This window comes from Magnolia sinica, chromosome 5 (genome assembly GCF_029962835.1).
Source record: "Magnolia sinica isolate HGM2019 chromosome 5, MsV1, whole genome shotgun sequence".
NCBI classification, from domain to species: domain Eukaryota; kingdom Viridiplantae; phylum Streptophyta; class Magnoliopsida; order Magnoliales; family Magnoliaceae; genus Magnolia; species Magnolia sinica.
This window is the reverse complement of record NC_080577.1, coordinates 16,241,887-16,256,140: the sequence shown is the minus strand read 5'-3', so window position 1 is coordinate 16,256,140 and position 14,254 is coordinate 16,241,887.

Sequence of the window (14,254 nt, the reverse complement as noted above, 5' to 3'; positions counted from 1 at the left end):
TGGTAGTGTAAATCACGGTTAAAAAATATTGGTTAGTCACTCAATTGTAACATTATATGTTTCAATGGATTTATTACTATCCTCATGTTGAACATCATATATGCACACTAAATGGATTTATTACAATTATTGTGTCGAACATCACATATATACACTAAATAGGAATATTAAAGTTGATTTAGGGCCTGTTTGTTAACGCTGAATTTTTGTAATTAACGCGGAATTGGGAACATGTTCCGTGTTCAGTGGTGTTTGTTAATGTGTGGTTAACACGGAAGAAGGAAAGTGCTAAGTGGTTTTTCACTGAATTCTTTCTATAATAGGAGTCTGGCTTGTAATAGGAGTCTGGCTTGTTGGTGAACGCGCAATGCACTCAATAAATTTTTTATTAAACAAAAACTTTTGTTTCCAAAATTATCCCTTTTCAAGTTATTATGTAAATTTTTTCCTTTTAAATTGTCTTTGCAATACAAAATCAACTTTTAACATGTGAAACTTCATTATGCCTCACCATAATGTATATGTTTTATCCATTCCATTCATTCATTTTTAAAGATCATTTTAGGGCTTGATACCAAAAATGAGAGGAATATAAATCGTAAGTGGACCATACCACAGGAAAACAATAGTGATTGGATATGCACCATTAAAATTCTCCTAAGGCCCAATGTACTGTTAATTTGACATCCAATCTGTTGATTAGGTTATATAGACCTAGATGAATGGAAAAAACAAAGATCAACTTGATCCAAAATTTTTATAACCCCCAAAAAATTTTTAATGGTCAACGTTCATTCAACGTTGTTTTCCTGTAATGTGGTCCACTTGAGATTGGGATATAAATTATTTTTGGTCTCATACCATAAAATGATCTATAAACATAGATGGACGACATGGATGAAACACACATCATGGTGGGGCCCACATAGCACCGACCATCAGCCATTGGCTAGTGGCAGGGGAGTAGCCAATCTATTTCTGCGAAAGCGGATGGGATACTAACAAGTTGAGTAGCGAGACGGAAGTTACATCACCAAGTTATGTGGGCCCCATCATGATGTCTATTTTGTATCCACACCGTCCATGCATCCATTTGGAAATATAATTTTAGGTAAAGATCCAAAGAATGAGTCAAATCCAAACCTCCAGTGGACCTCACCACAGAAAACAGTGAGGAGAGTGATGCCCACCATTAAAAACTTAAATAGGCCACAAAAGTTTTTGATCAAGCTGATATTTGTCTTTTCCCTTCTTTCGTGTCCCTGTTAACTTGTGAACAAGTTGGATTTGAATTTCAAATAAAAATTATAGTGAGTCTTAGGAAGGTTTCAAAGGTAGGCATGGGAGAACTACATATTTTGGATCTCCCTCGTTCTTTAACTCGTGCTCTAAAATTAAATCTCGAAATAGATGAACGATGTACGCAAAGCACATACATCATAGTGGGCCCATAGAACTTGATGAATTACCTGTAAGTATCCACGTCCAAGTAGGATGCGGATTGGTTGGTATACCTCACACCAGCTATATAGCTGTTGTATGATGTCAACAAGTTCCGCGGGTCCCATCATGAGGTATGTGTTATATCCAAACCATCCATACATTTGGCAAGCTCATATTAAAGCTTGAGATGAAAAATAAGCTGCAAAAAGCAACGGGGGATTGAACATCTACCATTGAAACCTTTTTTAGGGACACAAAAGTTTTAGATCAATATGATTTTATTTTATTTTTCCCTCTTTATACAAGTATTTGTGGCCTTATGAACATATTAGATAGAAAACAAACTTAAATAGGCGACAGAAGTTTTGGATCAATATGTTTTCACTTCATCCAATCGGGAATGACCTTATAAATGGTTTGGATAACATATAAATACAAGGTGGGCTTATTTGAAGGTTTTGTTGCTACTGTGTTCAATCCTATACAACACATAGTGACAATCTTCCTACTAAGAGGAATTGAGGGCCTCATGATGATATTTTAGTTTTTTATTAAGTATTTTAATTTAGTTAAATTAAATATAATGATTTTATTTTCATTTAATAAAAAATAATTTCTTTATAATGTAAAACATTTCCAAACGAGATATAAGGACAAATGTGTCAAATTAACATATTTCAGACATTTAAGATGTTTGTTAACAAGCAATTTATTTAAGATTTAGTACTTAATTTTTGGACTTAGCTATAATTATCAAACAAGTTTTTTTTTTACTTCGGATTTCAGATTCAATCTTCATATTTCAAATTCAAGCTTTAGATTCTAGATTCAGTCTTCAGACTTCATATTTAATAAACAAGGCCTTAGTAATTAAACTCAAACTCATATAAATATATTATATAATTTTAATATATTATTGTTTTTGGTTTGCTAAGGATTCCCAATACAAGCTGTCAAGCATTGCTGAAGGATTCATAATCACCCTAATCAAATAGGCATCTACGTTCAAAAGTTCAACTAGATTTTGTGGTGACCCAACATCACATGGCTTGGTTGTATAAGAAAGTGGTGGGATTTGATTAGACTACATGTTACTTTCATGTGCAGTATCATGATAATAGTCAACCTAACAACTTTCAAACCTACTTTGCATGGGACCCACATAAATTGTACAGTGATCCCATCCCAACACCATGGCGTTTTATGTAGTGTAAGTAATCTATGGGGGCGGCCTATATATTTTACCTAGACCGTGTGAATAGAATGCATACCGTCTAAAACTTCTTATCGGCTAAAAACGTTTTGTATAAAGCTTACGTTTGTGTTTTACCTTTATCCATGACAATGTAACCTTATGAACTGGTTGGATGACAAGTAAACATCACTGTGGACCTTAGAAAGGTTTCAGCAAAGGATATCATTATCCTCACCGTTTCTTGTGGCGTGGTCAACTTGGCTTTGGATATGCTTCAAATTTTTGCTCATGCCTTAAAATGAGCTGGAAAAACGGATGCACGGCATGGATAAAACACATACGTCATGGTGGGCCCCATAGAGTCCTTACATCATGTAGCTATGTGGTGTTGGGTTCACCACGCAATCTGCGTCTCAATATAAGAGAGGGGTCTTTCGCTGGTAAGCAGAGCCAGTAAAGACGGTGCAGCATGTGTGAGTGTTTCAAGATTTGATTCCTAACTATCCTTCCATAGGCGTCAGCTTGTGGATCTGGATGCATTCGGGCCCCACATAGAATCCATCCTTGATTTAGGTGGGCCCAACTTAATGTGTCGGGTGTAATTCTTATGGATGAGTCTAGAGGCCCAGGTGTGGGCATGGAGGGTCTGTCTGTGGGCTGGTCAGGTTTTGTCAAAACCCAGCCCGCATAATAAATCTAAGCTGGAACACAGCTTTGGTCCTTAGTGGGCCAAAATGATCAGGCCTGAGCCCAGCCACGATGATTACGCATGGCCGGAGCCAGAGTCGGGTCTGAGTCTTGAACCAGTCCGCCCACTTCAGTGCAAGATCTGCAGTGATCATTAGGCGTGCCCTGTGATACAAGATACATGGTTTTAAGACTCAGCCGAGTCCAATGTGACTCGTCTGAGTCAACTTGGACTAAGTAGACTTTGTTTGGATTGATATCATGAGTAGAGCTGGGCAGAATCTGATCCGATCCGATTCAAACTGAAAGCCAGGATCAGGTTGGATCGATTAAGCCTACTCAGATTTGACTGTGCATTGAGTTGAGTTCAGATCAATGGCTAATGCGGACTGATCTGATCCAGGATCCGATCCGATCCGCACAATATTCATTCAACACCGTTTTTGTAATGTTGTCTACTCGATGCCCTGCTCTAATCATGGGTCACACCTAACGTAGTCGAGTTAGGCTGATTCACCCCCAAATCCACTAGAGACTCAACTAGTCGGTCCGGTTGTTAAGTCATTTAACCATGACAAGATTTACGAAAAAGGTACCTTTGTATTAAGAACTTAATTAACCAAAGGTATGAAGTTAGGCATTTAAATTCTTGAGATCATAACATTCCATCACGCTCTGCAGCTGATGTCCACAGCGGCCCACTCTATGACGGCACTCACTCCGGCCTCTATTCTAAGTAACCATTTCTTAAGCACGGCTGCACTCTGGTTGCTCAAGTAGCCCTTTTTATGTCGTAGCAGAATAGTGGTATAACATCATTAAAAAGATTGAATTGGTAGCATATAAGCTAGATTTACCACCCAACTCCAAGATACATCTGGTATTTCATGTTTCCTTACTTAAGAAGAAGCTCGATGCTGGAAATATCTAAGTTCATGATTTTCCATAATTAGCAAATGATAGTATTATTCAAGCCGAGCCAAAATCAGTTTTGATCCGTCATGGTTAGAGCTGGACACGAGTCGAGTCGAGTATCGCCTTACTCGTACTCGGCTCTTAACGCCCGAGTGCTGCTCGTACTCGGCTCTACTCGGCCGACGAGCATGGACTCCCTACTCGTACTCTACTCGCCCGAGTACGAGCCGAGTACGAGTATTAAACGAGTCGAGTCGAGTCCGAGTTTTCGAGGCGAGTTCGAGTACGAGTAGAAATCGAGTCGAGTAGAGTGCGAGTTTTTGAGGCGAGTTCGAGTCAATTGGAATTCGAAGTTAAACTAAACAATAAAAGATATAAAATGCACATAATTTATGATTAAAAAACTTCGATAATTACATTAACATATTTACATTACATTGTTCACTTCAAAATGACAATTTATAATTAATAACCTCCATAACAGGAGTGTCTTCCTGTATTGTCATATGATCCATCGGAACTGCTATCTATTTTTTCATATACAAATTGGTTCACTTCCTCTGAGTCAGAAGGCGAAGAGATTTTTCCTTCATGCTCTTTTACACTTTGAACTAGATTTTTCAAACTTGCTTTATATGAAGAATTGTATGTAGTACCCAATGCCCTATAAAATTCACCAAGACGAATCAGGAATTTGAATTTGTTACTCTTTTTTTTCTTCTTGTTTGTCGTACTCGAGTAACTCGACCCTGCTTCAATATCATGTTGTCTTTGACTCGAATATCGCTGAAGTCTAGAAACATCTTCCATACTGCGTTTTAAGGCGAGTTGGAATTGTTCTTCCTCCAAGCCTTTTAATCTGGCTTCCTCCTCTGCATCTTCTGTGGATGTCATTCGTGTACTAGATCCAGAAGCAGAAAGTTTGGATGGAGTAAAAGGTTTTTTATTCGAATCTAACAGAGCTTGAAAAAGAATTTGGACATCCTTAGGGGCATTGGGGCATGGTCTTGCATCACCACCTCGACATGACAAGTGTAAGCGAAAGCGATTAGTCTCGTTTACAAACTTTGCGCCACACAAACCATACTTAATCTTTATTTTTCCAGACTTTGGTGGTGATTCAACTAGAGAAGCATAGTCCCAAATGTTTGTCGATGGCTCAGATGATGACATATCTACATTCAATTTTTAATTTAAAAATCAGAATATTGATAAATAAATTGAACTTGATATAGGAACAAAAGAAAGTAATATAAATGTATCAAAAGTAAAAAAATAAAAGCAAATGAACAAGCATTTGTAAATAAATATCAAAGAATAAAAGTTTTCCAAACCACATTCCAAAAGGACCAACACTTTCGTGTTTGCAATTGCAGTGAAATAATATTACAGCTCATTCAACATTCAACCAAAAAAAATTGCAAAACTGAAAATAATTATTGATCTGTAGGTAGAGACTCGTCACGAATCTCAATCTCCTCGTCTTCATCATCATCATCATTCATATCTCTTCCCCATATTGGGCGCAACCAATCTTGCGTACAAATCAACGCATCAACTGTATTTGGCGAAAGTGAGCTTCGATACTTGCTCACAACCCTGCTCCCTGTGCTGAATGCGGATTCTGATGCCACTGTTGAAATTGGTATAGATAATATGTCCCGTGCCATCACAGATAATGTAGGGTATTTTGATTCACTAACCCTCATCTTCCACCATTCCAACACATCAAATTCAGATCGCACTACGATTGACTCCTTGAGGTACATTTCTAACTCTGATTCTTTAGTATCAACTCCCATTCGTGCTTATGCCAAGTATGATATGTATTCATTTAGTACATCCGGATTGCCAAGTACAAAAATATCTGCATCTCTAATTTCTTCAACACCCGCTACAGGTAAAGTATTAACATACAATTTGTACAAATCTTCAAGGGCTTGACGAACCTTAGACGTTTCTGCTGCCGCTCTTTCAGTAGGATAAAGCTTCGTGAAAATAAAGCTAACCAACCCCATATTACAACAAGGATCAAGAACAACTGCCAAGGACATCAACAGATGACATTCGTCCCAGTATTTATCGAACTTCGTCTTCATACCAACTGTCATTTGGAGTATGAAATCTGGACCCGCACTGGCATTTTTCTGTAGAGCATCCTTAATCTTCCAAAGAGACGGAAGAAACAGATTCGCGATTGGATACTGATTTCCAGAAAAAATCTTCGTGCAATCGTAGAAAACTTTGAAAAATGTGTGAACTTGTTGTGCTTTGGCCCAATCATCTGTGCTCGGCAACCAAGAATACGTTCTGTCACGTGCCGTGTATTCAGAAAATGCAAGCTGTAATTCCATTACCGCATCTAACATTTCATAGGTCGAGTTCCAATGTGTACAGATATCCAACTTCAACGTTTTTTTAGATGGCACATTCAAACGTTGGATGATGTCATTCCATACACTCAGTCTCGATGGTGACCCCCTTATATATTTCACATTTTCTCTTATGTTCTCTATAATGTTGTCAATTGCTTTCAGCCCTTCTTGTACAATCAAATTTATAATATGTGCACAACATCTGACCTGAAATATTTTTCCTTCAAAAAATAAATTTCCTGTAGCCCTGAACTGGTTACGTAAGCATGAAATGACACTGTCATTTGTTAAAGCATTGTCTAAAGTTATTGCTGAAATTTGCTTCTCAATGCCCCAGCCTTCTAGACAACTGTAGATGCAATCTGAAATAAGTAGACCAGTATGTGGAGGAGGAAGGTGTTTGAAGTTCAAAATTCTCTTGCATAGTTTCTAATCTTTATCAATATAGTGAGCGGTTAATGAAATGTATCCTTTTCTTTGATTGGACGCCGTCCATAAATCAGAAGTCAAAGCTATTCTAGTCACTGAAGCCAAAACTTCTTTCAGTTTCATCTTCTCCTTTGCGTACATCTTTATGCTTTCTCTCTGCACTATGACGCGGGAGACATTCTCAGCCCGAGGATTAAGGAATTGACAGAAAGCTCTAAATCCTTTACTTTCAATCATTCTGAAAGGTTTTTCTTCCAAAATCACTAATCTAGCAAACCACTCATTCAACTTCTCCTTGTCAAACTTATGAGTGGACACTATGCCTTGGGAGTCGTCCCCTTTTGACTTCGTAAATGACAGTATCTGTTGGCCGGGAGGAGGAAGTCTTGCTTTCTTAGGACACGTCTTCAAATGTCTAATCAGATGTGTCGTAGATCCTCCTGGAATCTTGCTGAATAACCCTTTGCAGTGATCACAGTTTATCTTCTGTACACCGTTAACTGTCACATCTTCGAAATCATCCCATACTGCTGATCTCTTCTTCTTCCCTTTGCATGCGGTTGATGTGTCTGTGTCTCCCTCTACTATTAGAGGAGATGTGGCCGATGCACCCATTCCAGGGGTATTTGGGCTTTCGTCTTGACTGGCCATCTATAAAATAAAGTTCTTGATATGTTATACGGCTATACTTAGGGGCTAGGGTCCTAGATGGCTAGACCGACCGCTAAACGGGCATAATTACTTAACTGTCTAAATCAGTCACCCATTCAAAGTTAGATAGATTGTAATGCTTCATTTTCCAATTTAAATGCTACGCCGAAATTCCGGCAGCATCTCCTCTTATCTCTTTAGAATATATTAATCTTGTATTTGATTTCCATGTCAATCATCAACACAAAGTGTGGACATTTGACGACGGAAATAAATACATGAAATATATCCAGAGAGAAAAAGAAGAGACGAAACCAAAACAGGCATATGCATTTAAATTGGAATAAATGAAGACATTACAATCTAACCCTGAATTGTCTAAAAATGGACAATTTGAGAATTTCTATGCATCAAAGAACACACTGAATCTATGTCTGGCAACATAGAAATCCTCAAATGGGCAACCGATTATCTTATACTACAAGTCTACAACTAAAACAATACAAATAATTCATATCTATGCAAACAATGGAGCATGCTGAAATTGACATTTATCATCTAGCTAACTAATAACAAAATGTCAAATAAAAAACCAAAATCATCTTAAAGTGGTAGCATTCAACACTAACAGTTTCATTAATTGTTAGCCTTATCCACTTATTAAGTGGATCACATTTAAAGATATTTATAAACAAAAGCTACTCTGACTTTAATAGGCCCACCATGATATTAATTGAAGACCCACAATAGGCTTAGAAATAAACAAACAAACAAAATGATGACTTGTAAGTTGTAATTGAGGTGGGCCACACACTAAAGTAAATAATTGGGAGTGAGATGTTCACCTTTGATTAAAAAATTTCTATATTAACCATTTCTAACATATGTTAAACAATTTCTATATTAACATATCAGGTTAATCCCAAAACTATATTTTGACCATACAGGATCAAATTGAATATTTTGACCTGGGCCCACATGGCCAATTTGAGACCGAGGGCAGGCTAGGAATTTTGATGGCCAACTTGGTTTGACTCATATACAATTTTAATTCTACCTAATGAAATTCAATACCATTTAATCTGCATTCCTATCAGTATGGATCCGGACTGTCCTGGGTTTGCACTCTCACGTACATCAAGTGATAGGACTGTGTAATTTACCTTTTCAAATCCACAGCCCTGCCCTGTGTACAATGATGAATGGCGATAATCAAGAGTGGGCTACCACGATGAACTGAGGTTGTTGCAATATATTTCGTACCATAGAAAACCAAGTACATGTAAATTATAGTTGGAGAAAAGGAAAATCAACAATGAGACCAATACAGTCAATGATACAACATGTATGCACAAACTTTACGTGCATCGTTGTCTGAGCTTTTGGAGTGAAGCAGCCCTTTCACTCTCTCATCAAACATGTGAGTCCCATGTTCATGATTCAGACAATTGATCTAATGGCTAAAACATGAATGGTGGATGCACAAGCATCTTCTATCGTGGAAAATCCTAACCCTTAGATCTGTGATCCCTTTTCAGTCAATTTAAAATGCCCCACTTTTATATTTGTACGCTAGAGCTGTACATGAACTGAGTTAGCTTGGTTAATTCGGTCAACTCGACTCGGCTTAGAACTTAACTCGAACTTGAGTAGGCTTAGAACTTGACTCAAACTTGACTCGGTTCAAATCAGTTCAACTCGGATCACATTCACTTAATATAAATATTTACAAAATATTTACATTCACTCAATGATACAATATGTATGCAAATGGAAACTGAACTTAGCAATTTACCATGATATCAAGAGAAAGCACAAATATCAGGTTAATTTCAAACTATATTAACAATTTCTAACATATATTAGCAATAAAAAATTAAAAAAATAAACCCCATACGGCCACACCTTACCGGGCGAGCAGAAGAGGGACGACCGGCAGCTGCGTGCAGGGCAGGGCGATGACGGACGACGGGACGAGTGGCAGCATGGCATGGACGAGCTGCGGCACACCGGACGAGTGGCAGGGACGAGCTCCGTCACCGGACAGGCCGCAGGGATGAGCGGCACCGCCGGACAGGGGATAGGGGCGAGTGAGAGAGAGAGAGGGAAGAAGAGGGACCGCCGGCCGGGCGCTGGGAGAAGGAGAGGAGAGAGAGAGAGAGAGTTTTTTTCGAACCAAGCACCGCTGGACAGGGGATAGGGGCGACTGGCGAGTGAGAGAGAGAGAGAGAGGGAAGAAGAGGGACGGCCGGACGAGCGCTAGCCGCTGGGAGAGGGAGAGGAGAGAGAGAGTTTTTTTTTTAACGCTGGCTGGGAGGGAAGGGTTTAGGGCGCTGCTTGAAAAGGACGGGTGGGGCCGTGGGGCGGTGGGGGTAGGGTTTGGGCGCTGTGGAAAATGACGGGCGGGGAGTAAGGTTTTTTTTTTTTCGGGCGGAGTTATATACACAGGTACCGAGTTGAGTACCGAGTCAAGTACCGAGTCGAGTACTTCTAGACTCGTACTCTACTCGTAATCTAAACGAGTCGTGGAAACCCGCTCGTACTCGGCTCTAACTCAGACGAGTCAAGTACGAGTCGAGTATTCCGAGTTGAGTCGAGCGAGTACTCGAGCCTTAGTCTGCTCGTGTACAGCTCTAGTCATGGTCAAAAAAGGAAATGCAGCTATGATAGAAGCCTTGGTCAAGTGAGTTAGAGCGGCAATCCAAGATGCTACAAGGGAATCGTGGCCAGAGCTCTCTCAACAATTTCCAAATTTCCAACCTAGAGGCCAAGGTTGTCCTTATGGAGGGTGGGATGATAGAATTCCACTAGGAATGACTACTAAAATAAGTGTAATTTATTTTATTATTTTGATAAGCTTCTTTTTCTGTTTTGTATTTTTAGGTAATTTGAGTAAGTAAAGGATCTTGGAATGAATCCTATAAAGTTACGTGATTGTAATAAGAGATGAAGAAAAAATCTATTTTACTTCCTCATTCTCTCATCTTTAACCAGGCCTCTCCTTTTCTTCCTCTTCCTTCCCTCTCCTCCCTTATTCTTTTCTCCTTGTTTACACCCTTAAATGGATTAGGCTTGGCCTGGGATGATGGCCTCTTAGACTCGGTACTTAACCCAATTAATAAATGTACTTAAATTTTTTAGGCCGCTGTCTCTAGCCTAGTATTCGAGACCTTGCCCAGCTCAAAATAGGTCAAGCCTACAAGATCGATGGACCAGCCCAGCTGAGCAGGTCACAGATAGTTTCATGGCCAAGATGGATAAATAAATAAATAATAAAAAAAAAAAGCCCGATCAGCAACAGAAGTGATCCAGACCGTCAAACCTTAGATCAGGTGTATCTCACAATCCAGAATGAGTTATTGGGCGTAAAATATATAATTTTGGGATAGAATGAGCTACTTTAGCCACCTAACCCCGCGACGCCAGGTTGTGCAAGCTGGATTTGCGAAATACCCTTGGATTGATGGTCGTTTCTCTATCCCAACACAAAAAGAGCTTAAAATAATTAAGAGAAGAGCTTGGTGAAGCCAAATAGGACACTCACTATTTTTGGCCAAAAGCCTTGCGCACTAGTAGACATTATGATTACCCATAAATAGTAAGTTGCAAATTTTAAGAGTTTTAGTAGTAGTTTACTTTTGATTTCTCTCTCATTGGTTGGTATCCCTATTTAAAAGGTTATGAACTTGTTTATTTCATTCATTAATAAATTTCGAAATTCATAGAATTTGTTTTCTATTTTCTTGCTTTCTTTCTTTGTGGATTTGAGAAGTCTCTGTGAGGAGTCTAGAGAAGCTTCATGACTTTAGAATAGTTATTCTTGAGGAAGATAGTGATCGACCAAATCACGTTCATCCCGGCATCAATCGACAACCCTAGCCTTCGTGAGTTTTCAAGCCCCATAGCTAGTCAAATTGGGCTGGGCTTGGCAGACCTAATGGGCTATCCAATCTCAGCCCAACTTGCTTTCAAGGCTGGGTGTTTGCCTAGTGGATCATGCTTACGGGCTGAGATTAGCTTTGACTCGCGTGCTTAGCTCATGAGCCGTTGATAAACAGCCTTGGGCTTGGCCAGTTGCAACCATACGGAAAGGTCTAGCCCACCAATGCCTTGAGATACCGTGTGAGCTGGGAAGAGTTGGTTTTGCCTACGTGGCAACTCAAGATCACCATCATGGTTGCAAGACGTGGCCCACATGTACAGGTGACCTAATCAGAACCATCCATTTTCCGTGTGATGCCGCCATGACAGGTAATATAGAAAGAAATTTACACCACGGATGACTCTAAACACTTACATGAGTTTGAATTTAATTACTAAATTAACTTTAACACCTCTGATTAGTGTATATATGTAATGTTTGACACAATGGTTGTAATAAGCTCGTTAAAATATATACTTTGCCCAAAAATGATGAAATTTCAATTCTCAAATGGGCCACAAGCACAAGATTACATCCACATGATTAACCAATGATTTGTAACTGTTGATTTACATGGACAATGTTTGGATGATATGTATCATTGTATTAAAGTAATTATAGTGAGGCAATTGACAATCTAATTGTTTTGTAATATCATCAATGGGTCATGTGCCCAATAGATTAATAGCCTAGTGATATGCATGTTACACATGCATCTCTTAAAAGGATTTTAGATGTAATCCAAACTTTCACCTTAGATTTCTAATCCACTCTGAGGCGATTTGAAACCTATTACTTTATGATGCCAAATAAATAAGGGGATTTGAAATTCCCTCAAATCCCATCAAACCCTCCCAAATTCACGGTGCCAAATTACCCATTCCAAGAGTTGCATGTGTAACATGTGTCACTAGCTAGGCTGCTAATCTATTAGGCACCTTGGCTCATTGATGATATTCCAAAACAATTAAATTATTAACTACATTATTATAATTACTTTAATAGAATAGTATGTGTCGTCCAAACATTGTCCATGTAAACAATGGTTAAAATCATTGGTTAGTCGCACGGATACGATCCTATTCTTGTAACCCATACAGGACTTGGAATTTCATCACTTTCATGCAAAGTATATCGTTCAACATGCTTATTACAACTATTGTGTCTAACATTACGTACCTACACTACTTAGATATATTAAAGTAGATATACTATGTACAGCTTCGGATTGCAGAGGATTCTGAATCCGGCGTGGCCACGCACAAAGGGAGCCTAAATTTCAAATCCACGCTCCCAAACAGGTCCATATTGTAAGGTGATTTCTTTTTGGCTTTGCCACCGGTAAGCACAACTAGCATGTGGGCGGCGGATTGCTAACTGCCCGCACCAGGACCTAGCTAGAGATAGACTGTCCTAATAGGGCCTCCATGGGGCTGGCATGATGTATGTATTTTATCCACACCATTCATCTATTTTAACAGACGATTTTATGGCATGAACCTCAAAAGTAGGTAGATTGAAGGTTCAAGTGGATCACAATACAGGAAGCAGTGGGATTGAATGCCTGCCATTGAAAACTTCTTAAGGCTATAGAAGTTTTAGATCAAGCTAATATTTTTGTTTTCCCTTCATCGAGATCTATGTAACCTTATTAACAGATTAAATATCAAATAAACATTACAGTGGGCCCTAGGAAGGTTTCAACAGTGGACATGATTATTATGGCCGCTTCCAAAGGTGTGGTGAAGTTAAAACCGCTTTATTTTTAAGCTTATACCTAAAAAAAAAAATGGATGGATCTGCCTGGATACAACCCATACATCACGGTGGCCTCTCAGAGACTTTACCTGAGTGACCTCATCAACGAGTGGATGACAAATAAAGGACGTGGATTTAAATCAATACGGTCGGATCGTATTGCAAATCAGCGTCCGCCAGCAACGTATTTAAATCTATCTCTGTCCACCTGCAATACTAATATTGTAGTTGCATTAAATTCGAGCGCTACAACCATTCGTATTAAATCTTAGCCACAACCTATGAAATAAATGAGTAGCTGAAATAGTGGTGGGCGTCACTCCCTTCACTGTTTTCTGTGGTGGGGTCCACTCAAGCCTTGTATCTGACTCATTCTTTGTGTCGTGCACTAAAATGATATCTACAAATGGATGGATGGTGTGGATACAACACATACATCAAGGTGGCCCCCACAGAACTTTTATCAGTATCGGACACGGATTTGCTGCGGAATATTTAAATGAAGTTACTGTAACAGAAACTTAGTTGGGCCCACCCTGATGTTTATGAGAAATCCATCCACATGTTACTAAAACGGGATCCAATACTAAAGTGGGCTGCCTAAGTTTTGAATCAGGTTAATATTTGTGTTCGCAGCTCATCCCAGTAGGAGTTACGGTGTGTGTGTTAATATTTGTGTCCGCAGCTCATCCTGTAGGAGTTACGGTGTGTGTGTCATTTAAACATTACGGTCGGCTCCTAAGGAGGTTTCAACGGTAGGAATTTTCCTACCCACCTTTTCCTTTAGTGCGGCACATTGGAGTCTTGGAGTACGTTCACTTGTGGTCTCAAGTATTAAAATGAGATTTCTCACTAACAAAATGATGGGCAAAACTGATG